General features: G+C 59.2%; 1 protein-coding gene and 1 non-coding gene across 2 annotated transcripts in view; one reads left to right on the top strand and one right to left on the bottom strand.

Annotated features, from left to right (window-relative positions):
- LOC141998061 (killer cell lectin-like receptor subfamily F member 1) overlaps nt 1-19981 on the top strand; it is a 93379-nt gene that overhangs the window by 21111 nt on the left and 52287 nt on the right. The gene's annotated exons all lie outside the window — the stretch shown is intronic.
- TRNAN-GUU (transfer RNA asparagine (anticodon GUU)) lies at nt 6317-6390 on the bottom strand. Its single transcript has one exon. It is a non-coding gene; the product is annotated as a tRNA-Asn (tRNA).

Below are 19981 nucleotides of genomic sequence, written 5' to 3' on the forward strand. Positions count from 1 at the left end.
CGCAGCCCCACGGCCACCGCTGTGTCCGCCAGACAGCAGCTGTGAGCCAGGGATCGGTGCCCTGAGAGCCCCTGGGGGTGATCCAGTCCCTGCTGCCCACAAACGGGGGGTGTTGCTGGGTGTCACGGAGTGTGGGGGAGTCCAGGCCCTGCACCCCTCTTCCTGGGATTCACTGAGACTCTCAGCCAGCCAGTAAAACAGAAGGTTTATTGGACAACAGGAACACAGTCCAAAACAGAGCTTGTGGGTACAACCAGGACCCCTCAGTCAAGTCCTTCTGGGGGAGCAGGGAGCTTAGACCCCAGCCCTGGGATTCCCTGCGTTCCTCCACCCAGCCCCAAACTGAAACTAAACCCCCCCCAGCAGGCTCTCTCCTGCAGCCTCTGTTCACATTCCTGGGCAGAGGTGTTACCTCCCCCTCCCCCTCCTGGCTCAGGTGACAGGCTCTCAGGTCTCAAATCCCCAGGGCACATTCCCAGGTCAACACTCCGCCCTCCCTGCTGGGTCACATCCTCACATCTCTCCCCCCTTGGAGACTGAACTGAGCAGGATCACTCTGACCAGTGACCTGGGGAAGTTCGGGGCCCCCTCTCCGGGACAGCGCATCCACTATCAGGTTGGCACTTCCCTTCACGTGGACCACGTCCATGTCATAATCCTGCAGGAGCAGGCTCCATCTCAGGAGCTTGGCGTTGGCTCCTTTCATCTGGTGCAGCCAGGTCAGGGGAGAGTGGTCGGTGTAGATGGTGAAGTGTCGCCCGAAGAGATAGGGCTCTAGTTTCTTGAGGGCCCACACCATGGCCAGGCACTCCTTCTTGATGGCCGCGTAGTGTTGCTCCCGGGGTAGCAACTTCTTGCTCAGGTACACGATGGGGTGTCTCTCCCCCTTTTCATCCTCCATTAACACCGCCCCCAGTCCCGTGTCTGAGGCGTCGGTGAACACCACAAAGGGCTTGTCAAAGTCTGGGTTTGCCGGAACTGGGTCACTGACCAGAGCCTCCTTCAGCGCCCGGAAAGCCTCCTGACACTGCTCGGTCCAGACCACCTTGTCTGGCTTCCCCTTCTTGCATAGCTCAGTGATGGGGGTGGCTATGGCGCTAAAGTGGGGCACAAATCTTTGGTAGTATCCTGCCATCCCAATAAAGGCTTGGACCTGCTTTTTGGTGTGGGGAGCGGGCCAGTCTCTGATCACCTCCACCTTGGCTGGTTCCGGCTTTAGGCGGCCGCTCCCCACCCAATGGCCCAGGTAAGATACTTCAGCCATCCCCACCTTGCACTTCTCCGCTTTTACTGTCAGCCCAGCCCCCTGGAGTCGGTCCAGCACTTGTCTAACCTGGGACACGTGGTCCTCCCAGGTCTGGCTAAAGACACAGATGTCATCAATATATGCCATGGCAAAACTCTCCATCCCCCTCAGTAGCTGGTCCACCAGGCGTTGGAAGGTGGCCGGCGCTCCCTTGAGGCCGAAAGGCAGGGTCAGGAACTCATAGAGCCCCAGCGGGGTGATAAAGGCTGATTTCAGCCGGGCATCTGCATCCAGCGGCACTTGCCAGTAGCCCTTTGTAAGGTCCATGGTGGTAGGGTCCCGAGCTCCTCCCAGCTTGTCTAGGAGCTCATCCGGCCTGGGCATGGGGTAGGCATCAGATACAGTGATGGCACTGAGCTTCCAATAGTCCACACAGAACTGGACCGACCCATCCTTTTTGGGGACCAGCACCACCGGCGAGGCCCAAGGGCTGGATCACCCCCAAAGCCAGCATGTCCCGGACCTCTCTTTCCAGGTCCTGAGCAGTTTTCCCTGTGACTCGGAACGGGGAGCATCTTATCGGCGGGTGCGACCCTGTCTGCATCCGGACGACAGTCAGATTAGTGCGTCCAGGCTGGTTGGAAAACAGCTGTCGGTACGGATGCAGCATCCCCCTGACCTCAGCTTGCTGGGCAGGGGTTAGCTGATCCGAGAGGGGAATTGTTTCCAGGGGGGAACCAGCTCTGGTCCCAGGGAATAGATCTACTAAAGGGTCATCTCCCTGCTCCTCCCACTGTCCACACACAGCCAACACCACATTCCCCCTGGCATAATATGGCTTCATCATATTCACATGGTACACCCGGCGGTGGTGCGCCCGGTTAGACAGCTCCACCACATAGTTTACCTCATTGAGCTGCTTGACAACCTTGAAAGGGCCCTCCCAGGCGGCCTGTAGTTTGTTCTTTCTCACGGGGATGAGAACTATCACCTGATCCCCGGTGGCGTAGGCACGGGCCAGCGCCGTGCGGTCATACCAGACCTTCTGCTTCCTCTGGGCTCTGGCCAGATTCTCCCTGGCCAGGCCCATGAGTTCAGCCAGTCTCTCTCAGAAAATCAGGACATACTCCACCACTGACTCTCCATCGGGAGTGGCCTTCCCCTCCCACTCGTCTCTCATCAGGTCCAGGGGGCCCCTCACCCTCCTTCCAAATAACAGTTCGAAAGGCGAAAATCCGGTAGACTCCTGGGGCACCTCCCTGTACGCGAACAGCAGATGAGGTAAGTACTGTCCCATTCCTGTGGGTGCTGGTTCATAAAGGTTTTCAGCATCATCTTTAGCGTCCCATTGAACCTCTCCACCAGCCCATCGGACTGGGGGTGATAAGCCGAGGCCCAGTTGTGCTGGACCCCACATTTCTCCCACAAGCACCGGAGCAGGACAGACCAAGGGTCCAACTTCATGTTGGCCAAGACTTCCTTGGGGAACCCCACTCGGCTGAAAATGGTCAGGAGCGCATCTGCCACAGTGTCTGCTTCAATGGAAGCTAAGGGCACTGCCTCGGGGTAGCGGGTGGCAAAATCTACCATCACCAGAATGTATTTCTTCCCCGACCGGGTCGTCTTGCTGAGAGGCCCCACGATGTCCATGGCCACCTTCTGGAAAGGCTCCTCTATGATGGGCAAAGGTCTCAAAGCCGCTTTCCCCTTGTCCCGGGCCTTCCCCACCCTCTGACAGGGGTCACAGGATCGGCAATACTGCCGGACGGTGGTAAAGACCCCGGGCCAGTAAAAGTTCTGTAGCAACCTCTGCCGGGTGCGCCGGATTCCCTGGTGCCCTGCGAGGGGGATGTCATGGGCCAGGTACAGTAGCTTGCGGCGATACTTCTGGGGGACCACCAGCTGCCTTCTGATCCCACAGGACTCCACTTCCCCTGGGGGAGCCCATTCTCGGTACAGGAACCCCTTCTCCCACAGGAACCTCTCCTGGCAGCCTCTCCTCGTGGTCCGTCCCACACTGAGGTCGGCCAGGTCCCTGAGCTTCCGCAAGGAGGGATCTTTCCTCAACTCGGCCTGGAACTCAGCGGCTGGGGAAGGGATGGGGCCCGGTTCCCTCTCGCTGGCCGGGTCTGAGGCCACAGCCTCTCTGAGCCATGCCCCTCGGCACTCCCTCCCCACCAGGGTAGGGTCCTGCGCCTTCGGTGTGGTACCCTCCCCAAGGTCAGGGTGCAGTGCCCCTCGCCGGCTCTGGCTACGGGTCACAACCAGGGCGGTCTGGGGCTTGCTTGGCCAGTCCTCTAGGTCTCCCCCCATCAAAACCTCAGTGGGCAAATAGTGGTGTACCCCCTCATCCTTGGGGCCCTCCTTGGCCCCCCATTTCAGGTGTACCCTTGCCACAGGCACCTTAAATGGGGTCCCGCCCACCCCTGTCAGGGTCAGGTAGGTGTTGGGCACCACCCGATCTGGGGCCACCACCTCGGGCCGGGCCAGCGTCACCTCCGCGCCCGTATCCCAGTATCCATTGACCTTCCTCCCATCCACCTCCAGTGGAACAAGGCACTCTCTCCGGAGGGACAGCCCCGCGCCCACCCTGTAAACTGAGCACCCTGAGTCCAGAGCATCCAGCCCTCTGGTGGAGCTGGCCTGGGGTACTCTTCCCTCCTGAGCAGGTGGTAAACTGGCAGCCCCCCTTGCCTGGGTTGTCTGCCCCTCGTCCAGCTGGGTCCCTACCCAGTTAACCCTGGGTAGGTTGGGTCTGCTCAGTCTGTCCCTGAGCCTGGGGCACTGGGTCCGTACGTGGCCTCTCTGGCCACAGTGATAGCAGCTCAGGTCACGTTGGTCCCCTCGAGAGGGTCGGAGAGGCCCGACGCCAGGCGTTCCCCTTGGGAGGGGGTTCTCCCTATTTCCCCGCTGGTGGGTCCCATGGTGACTCTCTCTCTGCATCGGGGGGGGGGCCTATTCTTTTGGGACTCCTCCCGGCTACCCCCTGACCGACTGTTCACAAACTCGTCGGCCAGCTGCCCTGCATGCTGGGGGTTCTCGAGCTTTTTGTCCACCAACCACAGCCTCAGGTCGGAAGGGCACTGTTCATACAGCTGCTCCAGTACGATTAGGTCAAGCAGGTCCTCTTTAGTTTGGGCCCCAGCTGTCCACTTGCCGGCATATCCCTGTGTTCGGTTGACCAGTTGTAGGTAGGTGACCTCAGGCGTTTTACGCTGACTCCGGAACCTTCTCCAGTACATCTCGGGGGTCAGCCCAAACTCACGGAGCAGGGCCTGTTTGAACAGTCCATAGTCCCCTGCCTCCGCCCCTGTCATTTGGCTCTACACCTCCACGGATTTGGGGTCCAGTAAGGGGGTGAGAAACTGGAGCCTGTCTGCAGGGTCAACCCTGTGCATCTCGCAGGCATTCTCAAAGGCCGTCAGGAAGCTATCTATGTCCTCCCCCTCCTTCCGCTGGGCCAGGAAGCACTTATCAAAGCTCCTTGCAGCCTTGGGTCCCCCCGCACTCACCGCAGCCGGGGCCCCACTGCTCCTCAGCCTGGCCAGCTCCAGTTCATGCTGTCTTTGTTTCTCCTCCTGACGTTCCCTCTCCTTCTCCTCCTGCTCATGTTAACGTTGTTTTTCATGATCCTCCAGCTCCCTCATTTTCATCTCCCTCTCCCATTCCAGCCGCCTCCGCTCCAGGGATGGGGAGCTCCGCCGGGAGGATCCCCTGCTGGCTGCCGGGGTCAGGGTGCCCTCGATATTCGCCGGGCTTCCCCCAACCCCTCCCCCAGGCCTAGGTAGGAAGGGTCTCGGGATGTCCTCGGCAGCAGTCTGACCCCTCCCAGCCCGGTCAGGCCCCAGGGCCCACGCTGCGTCCGCTGGGCAGCTTCCCTCAGGGACAGGGATCGGGTCATCCAAGCGATCCCTCTCCTCCAGCTGGGCAATCAGCTGTTCCTTGGTGGACCTCCCACTGCGCAGCCCCCTCTGCCTGCTCAGCTCCACCAGGTCGCTCTTAAGGCGTTTAGCGTACATCTCCCTGCTGGCCACTCGCAGGCCGGGAAGCTTTCTACCGTTTCCAGGAAAAACCCCTCGTGTGCCAGTCCTTCTTGAGGTCACCACCTCTTTGCCAGGGTCGAGCTGCAGACTCCTCTGCCCCTGGGACCGCTCGCTGCAATCCCCCGGGGGACCCTGTTACTGCAAAAGTCCTTCTGTCTCGTCACACACTCCCAGGGGTTAACCGCCCCCTGAAACTGTCTCTCTCTGAATCTTCAGCACGCCTGGTCCCCGTCAATCCCCCTTCGTTTTACTGTTCCCCAGTCACTTACCGCAGGAAGCGCCGTTCACGGGGTGCAGTACATCCCACCGCTGCCACCAGTTGTCACGGAGTGTGGGGGAGTCCAGGCCCTGCACCCCTCTTCCTGGGATTCACTGAGACTCTCAGCCAGCCAGTAAAACAGAAGGTTTATTGGACAACAGGAACACAGTCCAAAACAGAGCTTGTGGGGACCCCCAGGACCCCTCAGTCAAGTCCTTCTGGGGGAGCAGGGAGCTTAGACCCCAGCGCTGGGGTTCCCTGCGTTCCTCCACCCAGCCCCAAACTGAAACTAAACCCCCCCAGCAGGCTCCCTGCTGCAGCCTGTCTTCACATTCCTGGGCAGAGGTGTTACCTCCCCCTCCCTCTCCTGGCTCAGGTGACAGGCTCTCAGGTCTCCCATCCCCAGGGCAGATTCCCAGGTCAACACTCCCCCGCCCCTGATGCCTCACATCGACTCTCGGGGAAACCCACCCAAAGTGACATAAGATACCATATTAGGCACGTCTGCCAGACACGTGGGTGGGTGGGTGGGTGGGAGGGGCGGGGCTGTGTTCTCCTGCTACTCTGCCCCCCATATGTTCATAAAATCATAGAATTCTATGGGGACCTCGCAGGTCCTCTTGTCCAACCCCCTGCTCAAAGCAGGACCAATCCCCAATTTTTGCCCCAGATCCCAAATGGCCCCCTCAAGGATTGAACTCACAACCCTGGGTTTAGCAGGCCAATGCTCAAACCACTGAGCTATCCCTCCCCCCAAAAGCAGGTTTGTGTCCTTGGGTGGGCTCGAACCACCAACCTTTCGGTTAACAGCCGAATGCGCGAACCGATTGCGCTACAGAGATCGGGCAGCCAGGCCCCAGGCAGGGAGCCAATGGGCCGTAGCCAGCTGCTGGGCAGAGCCTGGCTGGGGAGGGGCGGCAGCAGCAGCCCTATCGCTGCCCGGGCTCAGCCGCAGCCCCTCCCCGGCGGGCCCTGTGTGCAGCAGCTGGCTGGGGAGGGGCGACAGCCCGGTCCCCCCATGCTCGGCTTTCCGGGGCGGTGGAAGCACCTAAAGGTGTGTGTGTTGGGGGGGGAACCACTGCTGCCTGAACCGGGGCCCCGCCCTTTCCCCTGAGGCCCCGCCCCCTCACCCCCACCGTACAATGTGGAAGCGGGGGGGGGCAGGTGTGTGTGTCTCTCTCTTCCAGGCTTGCGGAGAGGCTCTGACCCGCCCCATCCCTTCCTCTCCCTCCCCCCAAGTTGCCTTTTGGCCCCTCCCCCAATACTAAAACAGACAAATTCTTATAATAAAAAAGGGGACTAGGGGCCCCCCTTGAGAGGCTGGGGGCCCCAAGCAATTGCTTAGTCTGTTTATACCCAGGGCTCTGAGTGCAGGTAGCCCAGCCGGGCACATGTGCCTCAGTCTCCCCGTACCCTGCACCACCACCCCCAGCTGTTGAAACTGAACTCACCTGGGCCTGGGCCTGGGCCTGGGCCTGGGCCCCCCTGAACTACTGTACACCCTTCTCTGCCCCAGCCCTGCTGGCCCCCCTGGGGACGACACTACTCTTCCTGCTTCCACACCGGCTGGGCCATGGAGCTGCCCCCACAAGAGTACCCCCACCCCAAGATCTGGCCCGGGTCAATACCGGGGCAGGGTGCTCAGGAGAGACTGACCAGTGAGGATCTCCGGGCACTGACCCTGCTGAGCTGAGCCCTGGCCGGTGCAGCTTGCGAGGCCCTGGGCGGATCCCCCGCTGGTTTCTGGAAGGGGGAGGGGCACAGCAGTGTGTGCAATGGGGGCGGGGGGGGGGGGAATGAGGTTGGACTTGGGGAGAAATGGGGGGAGGGAGGTTCCCTGGTATATTTAACAACAGGTTGACATGTGTCCAACTTTTTTTGAGGGAAAATTTTGCTCTGGGCGAAGGATTTGGGCTGTAATTTACGTAAACCCTCTTCCAGGTGGTATCGGCAGCAACAAGGGTGCTCTCCCTCCAGTCTGGGCCCAATCCTTTCCCCTGGTACAGCCTTTGTTCCAGCTCAGGTGGTAATTCGGGGATTTCTTATGACTGGCAGCCCTCTTTGTTCTATTCCACCCCCTTTTATATCTTTGGCACGAGGTGGGAATCCTCTCTCTCTCTCTGGGTTCCCACCCCTCCTTCTAAATGGAAAAGCACCAGGTTAAAGATGGATTCCAGTATCATGTGACATGTTCACATGTCCTGTGAGCCCCCCTCCATTCTTTCAGGGCTGGCCCGCATGTATGCAGTGAAGGCTTGCAGGTAAACAGAGCCACCTACAGTCAGTTGTCCTAGCTAATAGGAGCCATCAAGATTCTAAACCACCATTAATAGCCCACACTTTGCATAACTACGGTAGGACCTCAGAGTTATATTTCATATTCCTAATTTCAGATACAAGAATGACACATTCATACAAATAGGATGAACACACTCAGTAGATTTGTAAGGTATAATTACAAAGCTTATAGAGACCTTTTGCATAAAGCATATTCCAGTTACATCATATTCACACTTAAACATTTTTATAAAGCATATGAAGTGCAATGTCACAGGGTCAATACCCTCAGAGGATGCCTGCAGAAAGAGGCTTCCCTGGCTGGTGGAAAGGCCTCAACTGCTCTGCTTCCCATGGTCAGAATGCATTGTAGTACAGCTATTCTCAGCTTACCCGGGCCTACGTGGAGCGGAATGTACATTAGAGCAGCCCCAAGGCTGCTCTGACTTAGACCTGGTCAGCACAAAGCCTGATGATCATTTGTCTACTCTCTGATCAGCACGGGCTGCCAGTGAGTTGGCCACCCAGGAAGCCTAGCCCCTGGCCCTTCTCCTTGTGCCTGAGGTCATTAATGCCTAAATTGGCTCAAAGTGCAAAGAAGAAAGTAATAATAAAATATATAAGAGAACCCCTGAGATGCCTAGCTCTGTAAACAGTGAGAGGTAAGGAAGCCCCTCTCGTGTGGGTGCATCTTATGGTGCTATAGGCACACCCAGCACTTCTCAAATCCGAGATGCTCTAATCCACATCCATCTCCTCATCCTCCCATTCTCCCATCTCCTCCACCTCCATCTCCTCCATGTCGCTGCTGTCAGGGTTGTCCTGGGGCTCCATTGGGGCCCTGGCTTTTGGTCTATCTGCTGCTCCGTAGAAATCCCTGGCAGCATCTCCCATTGGCAGCTGCAATGTGATGATGTTCACAGCATGGCTGAAATCTACAATCCAAGCACAGAGCCCAGCGGCTGGGTTAGAGGCCAAGTGCACAGAGGTTTGTGCTGCTAATACAGGTGGAGGGATGAAGGCAAAAACATCAAACTAGGAACCGAATTGGACAACCGTTTCAGTGTAGACAAAGATCTCATGCCCCTCAATCCCGACCAGCAGCTCCCTGCTAGCCCAGTTTTGTCAATACTCCTCAGTCCCACCCCAGAGCCCCCTGCGGTTCTGGCCCTAGGTCACCCCAGACAGCTTTCTTGATTCTCTTCACTCCTTCTGTGGCAGATACAGGATACACAGTGGGGCGGTGTGCGGGTTTCCTTGGCACTCACTTGGAGTGAGCTCCATAACTCAAGGCTTCACCGTTCATAAGTAACACGCCAATTGCAACCCCACACCAGCCAAACCCATTCACAGCGCCAGCAGGGCTGTTCTCATCTCAAAGACGGAACTCGGGTTAGTCTGGCCCCATCTACCTTCGGTTACATCCCCCTTGCCATTTACCTCCATGAATTTCATCATCCTTCCCTCACAGTGCGTTCTACAGCCCCTTGCCTACTACTCAGCTGGGCTTCGATGAATGGGTCTGGAGTTGCCTGGATCACTTTTTTCCCTCTTGCTTTACTAGCATCGGACACTAGATGGGGAGGAAGAGCCTCACCAGCTCTATTAAACCAGCTGGGGGAAGGCTGGGAGCAACAGGTGTCAGAATAAGCTAGACCCGGGCTTCTCAAACTTTTGGTTTTGCTGGCCCCACTTTGAAAATATTTCAGGCTATGACAACCCCCGACCCCCAAACAGTCATAGCAAGTTACTGTACGGACTCATAGAAACATACGCATGGTATTGCCACCCTCACTTCTGGGCTGCTACGGGCGGGGCACTGCCCTCAGAGCTGGGCAGCTGGAGAGGGGCAGCTGTTGTAGCCCTCTTCCCCTCCTGCTCCCCTCCCCTGAGAATATTTTTGAGATCTCTTGACCCCCACCCTCCCCCCACCATAGCCTTGCAACCCCCTTTTGGGTCAGGACTCCCAGTTGGACAAATGCTGAGCTAGACAATCTCAAACCATGAACTAGTTCCCAGGCAACCCCTGCGAGATGCTCTCTACCTTCGGTTCCTGACCCCTCCAGGGGCCGAGTGCATCTCCCCCATCCTCAGGCAGAGCTCAGAGCAGAGTCAGCAGCAGCAGCCCCTCCCCGGCGAGAGCTCCAAGCGAAGGCAGGGGCCTGGCAGAGAGAGGAGAGGGGCACAGGCAGGTCAGCGGAGGGGTGGAAGGTGGATCCCACCCCAGGAGATTTAACAGAGAGAGGAAAGCGGGGCTGTGAGAGCGCAGAACAGAGACACCCCCCAAGAAATCCCCCACCCCAGACACCAAGATCCCGGCCTGGGAGAGGGGTTCGCTCCCCAACACTTACTCACGACAGCTGCAGCAAGGGGTCCCTGTGGGGTGGGAGGAGCTGCCACCCCGCTCCGGCTGGCTGGATCTGGAGAGAGAGAGAGAGAGAGAGAACAGGGAGAGGAGAGTGCGGTGAGGAGTTGGTGCCCAGGGGTCCCCCTGCCCCACTCCTAGCTCTGGACCCCCATTGCAGGCGTATCTGTGGGTGTGTTCAGGGAAGGGCCGGGGGCTCTGCTCCATCAGGGCTGAGAGTGTCAGAGCAAAGTGACTGTAAAACCGCTGAGTATTTTCAATGTTGCCTCACCCTGAATGTCACTGATCCCCCAGTTTATAATGCGTCTCCCCAGCCGCTTCTCTTGCTAATTTGAACTTCAGGGAACACATCAAATCTCTCTCCTGTCCCCCACAGCTGATGGGTTTGGGCCACTGCCAGGGCCCTCTACACTGGGGTTAACATCTGGATCCTGGCCAAGCTGGTTCTAGCCCATGTGGCCAACCCCCAGTGACCAAAAATCACAAGTCAGAGCCCCCCAAAACCATGAGATTGGCTGAAACAAGATGAGATTTTGAAAACAACTTTGGGTTCTGTTCTTGATCTCCTGGTGGTGGAGCCTTTAGGGGTCACCTTTTCAAGCTTTTCTCCCCAGCCAAGAGGGCTAGAACAAGAAAAACTTCTGACAAAAATGGCCAACCCCGCCAAAATCTTCTACCAGAATCAGAAAAAATTAGTCCAGAATGATTGAAAACAGAACAATTTTTGGTTTTTGAATTTTCCAAGAAGACCGTGAATGTTTTTTATTAAAGCCGACACTTTCCACAAAAACTTGCCTTTAATCAAACACCCAATTTTTCCTAAAACAAAAGTCAATGGAACCATTTCAGTCCACTCGTTACAGCTGCTGTGAAATCCCCCATCCCACCCACCCCAGTTCCCACAACCTCCCCCCCAACTCCAGCCCCTGCACCCATTGCACACACAGCTGCGCCCCCTGCCTGGCCATAGGGCCCCTTCCCTGTCCCCCCAAGAGCAGCTGCAGCAGATCCCAATGGGGGGATCCGCACAGGGACCAGCCAGCTGCACCTGCTGCCACTCAGCCCTGCAGGGTCCGTGTTTAGCCTCTCCCCGTCCCCGTCCCGGGCAGAGAAGTGCGGTACCTGGGGCTGTGCCAGGCCCATCCCTGCCATGAAGATGCCCTGTGGGCTGCGGTGCCTCGGCAGAAGGAGAAGCTGCTGGATCCATCTGGGCTCCGGGCGAGCGCTGGGTTGGGATCAGGCCCCTCTGGGGTGGCTGGGCAGCTGGTTTGCAGGGCTGGTCACCTCCTGGCCCCACGCAGATTGTCTGAACGTGGCAAGCTTCTCTCCAAGGGGAGCTCGGACAGTTCCTCCCAGACCTGTCAGGCAAGACATTGCCTCCATTGTTTAGAACCGGTTGTGGGGTCCCCGTATCAGGATTCCTCCCTTATATCCCCTCACCAGGCCCTGGAGGGACCAGATGGAGGGATCTCACTTCGGTCCTTGGCCCTGGCCTGCTGGGATCCCTCAGGCACGTGGTGACATTCACTCGTGTTCGTCCAGTCCCCACTTACAGGCTTGTGACCAGTGGTGTCTCTCCCAAGCACCCCTGTCCCAATGCCACCCCAATGGGCTCCGGAGCTGTTGCCCCTCCATTCCCCACCCAGTTCTCTGGCTTCAGACCCTCGCCCATGCTCCTGGTGTCACGCCCCACAATCTGACTGGCTGAGAATTCATTCCCAGTGCTTCCAGCTCAGGGTCCCTGTCCCTCCCTTCCCCCCACCCAGCCTGGGACAGGGGCAGCAGCTACCCCTGAGCCCCACCAGCCGGAGCAAAACGGAGAGCACGAGAAGCAGAAGCGTGTGCGTCTCCTTTTAGGGTTGTGCCTCCAGCCCAAGAACCACATGGATTATCCAGTGGTTCTCCAACTTTTGTCCTGGTGACGCCTTCCACACAGGAAGCCTCTGAGTGCAACCCCCCCCCCCGTTATAAATTAAAAACCACTTTAATATGTTTAACACTGTTATAATGGCTGGGGTGAAGCAGGGTTTGGGGGTGGAGGCTGACAGCTCGTGACCCCACCAATAACCTCACGACCCCCAGTTTGAGGACCCCTGGACTACACTGAGCATGCACAGACAGAGAGCCAGAGGGTTGAAAGGCCGCTGGGATGGACAAGACTTGTGGGGCTCCGAGAGACTGTCCCCCCCCCCGCCACCCCGCAGCCGTGTGAATTCAGCTCCAACCAGGGGCAGGAATCTGAAATCAGTTAAACAGCGGAGACTTCATGCAGGCAGAGGTCCGGCTTGCCAGGCAGGGACAGCTCCTTCCCTTCCAGGACGTGGGCATCGGCAAAACTCAAGCATCAGAAACCTGGGAAGTATAAGCGAGGGACAGGGAGACAGAGGACCCCCTCGCGCCCCCAGCCCAGAGTGGGGGAAGGGATGTAGGACCCCCCCCCAGCCTGGAGAGGGGAGGGAGTCCCTTATGGGGAGCGGTCACCGAACGGCAATGCCCAGCCCACGAGTCGGGGTTCCGGCGGGGGAGGGTTCAGGGGGGGTTCCAGCCCCTGCCCCCCAGTGTCCCGGCGCTCCCCCCACCAGCCCGGCGCGGGTTGCACGTGTCTCACCGGCTCAGCAGCGACCGTCCCGCTCGGAGCCTCCCCAGCCTCTGCGGGTCTCGACTGCTCCACCTGCAACCTGCCCAGCTCCCGCGCTCCGGGGTCCTTTAAAGCCTCGCGGTGACTCCACCCCCGCCCCGCCCAGTCCTGGCGCTTGTGGCCAATGGAGAGAGAGAGAGAGAGAGAGAGGGACCTTATTAGCATATCTTTGGCTGAGAGAGGGGCATATTCGCCTACAGCTGGTGCATAAAGCCACAAGGATGTTGATACACAGACTCTAAGCCACAGAGACTAACCACGAGCGATTTGAGGTAGCTATCTGAGTTAGCTGTGCGGCGGGGCTGAGCGGAGGGGACATGAGCATATTTGGGCGATTTCCTGCCTCAGTGTGTGAGCAAAAAAAAAGTTGGCACCAAATTTAGTTAAAAGTTTACGTCACCCGACCTGCTCCTGAGGAACGGCCAACTCCCTCCATCCCCTCTCCCTCCCCCTCCCCCTCTCTGGGACGGGGGGGGGGCTCCGTCCCCTCCCCCTCCCCCCGTCCCCTCGGCCTCCCCCTCCCCCTGTCCGAGCTCCGGGGGGGGGAGCGCCCCCCCATCCCCTCCCCATCCCCCTGTCCGGGCTCCGGGGGGGGGGGCGGGAGGGGAAAGTGCCTCCTTTCCCTTCCTTCTCCTCTGGGGGCAGGGCCTGTCTTAGGTGTCTGGTGGCTCTCCCCACCCCCCTGGTCTGCTCGCTGGGGATGGGGCACCTGTGTGCATCATGGAGCTACCTGGGCCCTTCTCCTCCCATGGCCCGAAGTGGGGGGGGGCATCAGCACACCTTTGCCTCCTCTCCCCGGCAATGTTGGGGGGCCCCAGGCCTGGCTTCCCATGGGCATCCTCCCCCTGCCTGCGTTCCCAATGAACGAGGGGGAAGGAAAGGGCCACTCGCACAATTTCCCCGCCCCTCCCCACCCCCCCTGTGGGCGAAGTTTTGTCCCCCTGCCCCGCTCCTAGCTCTGGACCCCCATTGCAGGGGTATCTGTGGATGTGTTCAGGGAAGGGCCGGGGGCTCTGCTCCACCAGGGCTGAGAGTGTCAGAGCAAAGCGACTGTAAAACCGCTGAGTATTTTCAATGTTGCCTCACCCTGAATGTCACTGATCCCCCAGTTTATAATGCATCTCCCCAGCCGCTTCTCTTGCTAATTTGAACTTCAGGGAACACATCAAATCTCTCTCCTGTCCCCCACAGCTGATGGGTTTGGGCCACTGCCAGGGCCCTCTACACTGGGGTTAACATCTGGATCCTGGCCAAGCTGGTTCTAGCCCATGTGGCCAACCCCCAGTGACCAAAAATCACAAGTCAGAGCCCCCCAAAACCATGAGATTGGCTGAAACAAGATGAGATTTTGAAAACAACTTTGGGTTCTGTTCTTGATCTCCTGGTGGTGGAGCCTTTAGGGGTCACCTTTTCAAGCTTTTCTCCACAGCCAGGAGGGCTAGAACAAGAAAAACTTCTGACAAAAATGGCCAACCCCACCAAAATCTTCTACCAGAATCAGAAAAAATTAGTCCAGAATGATTGAAAACAGAACAATTTTTGGTTTTTGAATTTTCCAAGAAGACCTTGAATGTTTTTTATTAAAGCCGACACTTTCCACAAAAACTTGCCTTTAATCAAACACCCAATTTTTCCTAAAACAAAAGTCAATGGAACCATTTCAGTCCACTCGTTACAGCTGCTGTGAAATCCCCCATCCCACCCACCCCAGTTCCCACAACCTCCCCCCCAACTCCAGCCCCTGCACCCATTGCACACACAGCTGCGCCCCCTGCCTGGCCATAGGGCCCCTTCCCTGTCCCCCCAAGAGCAGCTGCAGCAGATCCCAATGGGGGGATCCGCACAGGGACCAGCCAGCTGCACCTGCTGCCGCTCAGCCCTGCAGGGTCCGTGTTTAGCCTCTCCCCGTCCCCGTCCCGGGCAGAGAAGTGCGGTACCTGGGGCTGTGCCAGGCCCATCCCTGCCATGAAGATGCCCTGTGGGCTGTGGTGCCCCGGCAGAGGGAGAAGCTGCTGGATCCATCTGGGCTCCGGGCGAGCGCTGGGTTGGGATCAGGCCCCTCTGGGGTGGCTGGGCAGCTGGTTTGCAGGGCTGGTCACCTCCTGGCCCCACGCAGATTGTCTGAACGTGGCAAGCCTCTCTCTAAGGGGAGCTCGGTCAGTTCCTCCCAGACCTGTCAGGCAAGACATTGCCTCCATTGTTTAGAACCGGTTGTGGGGTCCCCGGATCAGGATTCCCCCCTTATATCCCCTCACCACGCCCTGGAGGGACCAGATGGAGGGATCTCACTTCGGTCCTTGGCCCTGGCCTGCTGGGATCCCTCAGGCACGTGGTGACATTCACTCGTGTTCGTCCAGTCCCCACTTACAGGCTTGTGACCAGTGGTGTCTCTCCCAAGCACCCCTGTCCCAATGCCACCCCAATGGGCTCCGGAGCTGTTGCCCCTCCATTCCCCACCCAGTTCTCTGGCTTCATGCCCTCGCCCATGCTCCTGGTGTCACACCCCACAATCTGACTGTCTGAGAATTCATTCCCAGTGCTTCCAGCCCAGGGTCCCTGTCCCTCCCTTCCCCCTACCCAGCCTGGGACAGGGGCAGCAGCTACCCCTGAGCCCCACCAGCCAGAGCAAAACGGAGAGCACGAGAAGCAAAAGCGTGTGCGTCTCCTTTTAGGGTTGTGCCTCCAGCCCTAGAACCAAATGGATTATCCAGTGGTTCTCCAACTTTTGTCCTGGTGACGCCTTCCACACAGGAAGCCTCTGAGTGCAAACCCCCCCCCCGTTATAAATTAAAAACCACTTTAATATGTTTAACACTGTTATAATGGCTGGAGATGAAGCAGGGTTTGGGGGTGGAGGCTGACAGCTCGTGACCCCACCAATAACCTCACGACCCCCAGTTTGAGGACCCCTGGACTACACTGAGCATGCACAGACAGAGAGCCAGAGGGTTGAAAGGCCGCTGGGATGGACAAGACTTGTGGGGCTCCGAGAGACTGTCCCCCCTGCCACCCCGCAGCAGTGTGAATTCAGCTCCAACCAGGGGCAGGAGTCTGAAATCAGTTAAACAGCAGAGACTTCATGCAGGCAGAGGTCCGGCTTGCCGGGCAGGGACAGCTCCTTCCCTTCCAGGACATGGGCATCGGCAAAACTCAAGCATCAGAAACCTGGGAATTAGAGGCGAGGGACATAGGTGTCCCCCCGCAGCCCAGAGATGGGGAGGTACGGAGCCCCCCCCAAGCCCGGAGAGGGGGAGGGAGCCCCTTAGGGGGAGCGGTCCCCCAACGGCAATGCCCAGCTCATTAGTCGGTGTTCCGGCGGGTCGGGCTGAGGGGGGGGGTCAGCGGTTTCCAGCCCCTGCCCCCCAGTGTCCCGGCGCTCCCCCCAGGAGCTGGGCGCGGGTGGCACGTTTCTCACCGGCTCAGCAGGGACCGTCACCGCCCACCCGCGGGAGCCGCCCCCGTCCCGAGCCTCCCCGGCCTCCCCGGGGCTCCGCCTGACCTGCTCGAGCGCGGCGGGGCCCTTGAGAGCCTCGGCGGTGACTCCACCGCGTGCCCCGACCGGCTCCGCAGGCTCGGCCAAGGCGGGGAGAGCGGACACTGCGCGGGTCGGCCGCGCCAGCGGAGTCAGCTCCCAGCCGCAGCGGCCTCCCACTCCCACCGCGGGCGGGGCCAGCTGCCCCTGTCCCGTGTCTCCCCCGGCCCCGGGCTTGAAGCCGTGAATACACAGCGAGCGCCTGGTTTCTATCACCAGCCCCCCCCCCCCATAAACATTGCTCCAGCAGCGCCCCCCGCCCCCCCATTTCATCTCAGAGGCATTAACCCCCCAGGGCACCGTCACTGGGGTTTTTTCAGCGAAGGATGGACAGTGACTTGGGCGGCGAAAGCTCGGGGGGGGGGCAGGAAAAGGACACGGGCGATGCCGCGGGGGAGGGGGCGCCGCATTAAGGAAGCGCCGAGGAAAACCTCCGAGGGGTCTCGGGCCAAAAGGAGCATTGACTGCCACGGCCCCTCCCGCCGGGCTCCCCCGCTTGTCCCCCCTGGGCCCGCGGGCCTTCCCGAGCGCCCCGCAGGGCTCCAAGGCGGGAGACAGCGGCCAGGCCTTTCACACCGGGCGGGGTCACTGCACAGCGAGCCCCACCGAGACCCAGAGGAGCGGGACAGCCTGTCTCACCCTCCCCCAGCGAGCGCTGCAACCAGGTCACCTCCGCCGCCCCGGTGTGAGTCCCGGGTGAAGGGGGGTGCAGCCATCCACGCTTCCATCGCAGCCTCACCCGTGCAGTTGGATCCCACAGTCTTCCCGAGCGGGCCCTTAAATGCCAAACCCTCGCTCCCAACGCGCGGTCACCGCTGCCGGCCTCCGCCCCAGGAAAGAAGAAGAATCGCAAACACCCCAGCCGAGTTCCCACCCCCGCCCCACCTGGCTCCCAGTGCCCCGAGTGTCCAGTGGTTGGGTTACTTCTCTTCTGTATTGTCTTTCTGAGTCTTCGTCTTCATGGCATCAGACGATTTTCAAGCCAGCCGGGCAGAGAGACACAAATACTCTGGTGATTTGCGCTGCATTCAGAGGGGGCAGGTCAGCCAAGCCGGGTCCTTTCCCTGCCGGTCAGATTAAACTGCATCCCCTGTGCCGTTTTAGCAAACTCTCCTCACCTCCCAGTGCCCCCAGAAACAGATGTCAGGGAAGCAGGTAGGGAGGAAATGCTGTAATTCCTGCTGGTTAAAATCCAGACCTGCCCCTTTTCAAAAGCCCCATCCCTTAAAGAAGTCCTTTCCCTCCCCATCCCTCTCCATTTACCCCCCAAACCCCGCAGGCCCCGCCCTCACCCCCAGCTCTGCCCGTTCACACCTCTCCCAACCCCGCAGCCCCTCCTGGACCCCAGCTCTGCCCGTTCACACCTCTCCCAACCCCGCAGCCCCTCCTGAACCCCAGCTCGGCCCGTTCACACCTCTCCCAACCCCGCAGCCCCTCCTGAACCCCAGCTCTGCCCGTTCACGCCTCTCCCAACCCCGCAGCCCCTCCTGGACCCCAGCTTGGCCCGTTCACGCCTCTCCCAACCCCGCAGCCCCTCCTGGACCCCAGCTCGGCCCGTTCACGCCTCTCCCAACCCCGCAGCCCCTCCAGAACCCCAGCTCTGCCCGTTCACACCTCTCCCAACCCCGCAGCCCCTCCTGAACCCCAGCTCGGCCCGTTCACCCTCTCCCAACCCCGCAGCCCCTCCTGAACCCCAGCTCTGCCCGTTCACACCTCTCCCAACCCCGCAGCCCCTCCTGAACCCCAGCTCTGCCCGTTCACACCTCTCCCAACCCCGCAGCCCCTCCTGAACCCCAGCTCTGCCCGTTCACGCCTCTCCCAACCCCGCAGCCCCTCCTGGACCCCAGCTCTGCCCGTTCACCGAGCCATTCTGTTTCCAAGAAGAGCGGATCAAAGTGCTCTGTTCATGGCCATCAGCAGGGCACAGAGACAGACCACAGCGGGGCCGTGTGCGCGGAACATTCACACCCCACTTTGCTACAGTCTCATTGTTCTAATTGTGTAGCCCGCTGACAAACACACAATATTTCGCTGGGCAGCGGCCCCGCTTCCCCCAAGGGAGGGTTCACCACGTGCCCTCACGGTCACTAGACTAGTTACTTGGTCGGGAACCTGCAAAGGAGTCACACAAAACCAAGGAGCAACCGGAAGCCCCTTAAAGAGTAACAAATAAACCTGTTCGTGCCACGGGACGCCTCCTATCAGTCACGTGTCTCTCTCTTTCCCTCCTGCCCCCCATCCCCAGGTATTTTTAAAGACATAATCCTCTTTAGTCATACATCTTCTAAACTCTTCTAATTTAGGGGGATCGTATGTCCCAAAGGGGAAACGGGTCACTGCACGGGACTGGCCAGAGCCACCTCCCCCGTGCGGGGCTGGCCTGAGCCCCCACCCCACACACGGGGCTGGCCAAAGCCACCTGGAAACAGCGGCACTTGCCAAGAGCAAACAGGACAAATGCTCGGTGCTGCAAACAATCAGGACACCCTGGGACAGGGCTTAAAACGGGGACGGTGCCGGTCAAATCGCGTCCGGGGTCGCCCTAAGCGAGCCCGCCCGCGCCAACCAAGAAAAGTGGACCGAAAATTTCCAGTCAATTCTGCTCGTAACTCCAGCGGGAGAACAATGGTCCGCCGCCAGGGTGATGTTTCAGTTGATGGGGGTTGGGGGGGTGGGGGGGAGACACCTTTCAATCTGCTTGAATGCTCCGGGTGCCGTTGTGATGCGCTGTCACCCCCAGCGCCCCTGTCTTCTTTCACTGCATCTCTCCCAGGGGGTGGCGCAAGACCCAGGCTGTGGGTGCCTTTGTCTGTACCCCGCTGGCCGGGTTCCTCTCCCTTCTCCCGGGGGCAGCGGCGTTGTGGCCGGGCTGGTCCCAGAATGTGAGAGAGACAAGGCGGGGAGCTGACAGCTTTTCTTGGACCCACTTCTGGTGGTGAAAGGTGCAAACTCTGGAGCTCCACAGAGCTCTTCTTCGGGTTTCCTCTGATGTCCTCCCCCAGCCCTGAAGACGAGCTCTGTGGAGCTCCGAGTTTGTATCTTCCACCACTGGAAGTTAGTCCAGGAACAGGAATTACCCGGCTGGTCTCTCTCTTGCCTTGTTGCCGTCCTCCCCTTTCTCTCCACCCGTTTCACATCAGATGTTCAGGCTGGGAGCTCTTTGTGGCAGAGATCGTCTTACTATCTGTGCACAGCATCCCCAGACCAACCCCTAACCCGATCCAGGACAGGAACCTCTGAGCTCGACCCTATTTCTTTCCACTGCAGTCCTGCCTCAGGGATCGAGGCCCCATTGTGCCAGATGCCACCAAAAACACATCACAAAAAGACAATCCTTTCCCCAGGGAGTGTGCAGGCGAAGCACAATAAGCAATTCTCAGCCGCTTGTGCAGAGGAGCAGCAGTGACCTCTAGTGGGAAGAGGAATTCCCATTGCTGGAGCACAGACAATCATAACAACAGTGTAATAAAGAATACAACTGCTCGAGAGGTTGGATCCCAAAGGGCTTTACCAACCACGCCGTACTTATGGGAATCCTTCCCCCCACTACTGACATGCAGCCACCTCTGGGGTGAAACTCCACAACTGTTCAGCAGCACACAACACCGGCAGACGATGTCT

The sequence above is a fragment of the Natator depressus genome, chromosome 14, assembly GCF_965152275.1.
Source record: "Natator depressus isolate rNatDep1 chromosome 14, rNatDep2.hap1, whole genome shotgun sequence".
In the NCBI taxonomy this organism is placed as follows: domain Eukaryota; kingdom Metazoa; phylum Chordata; order Testudines; family Cheloniidae; genus Natator; species Natator depressus.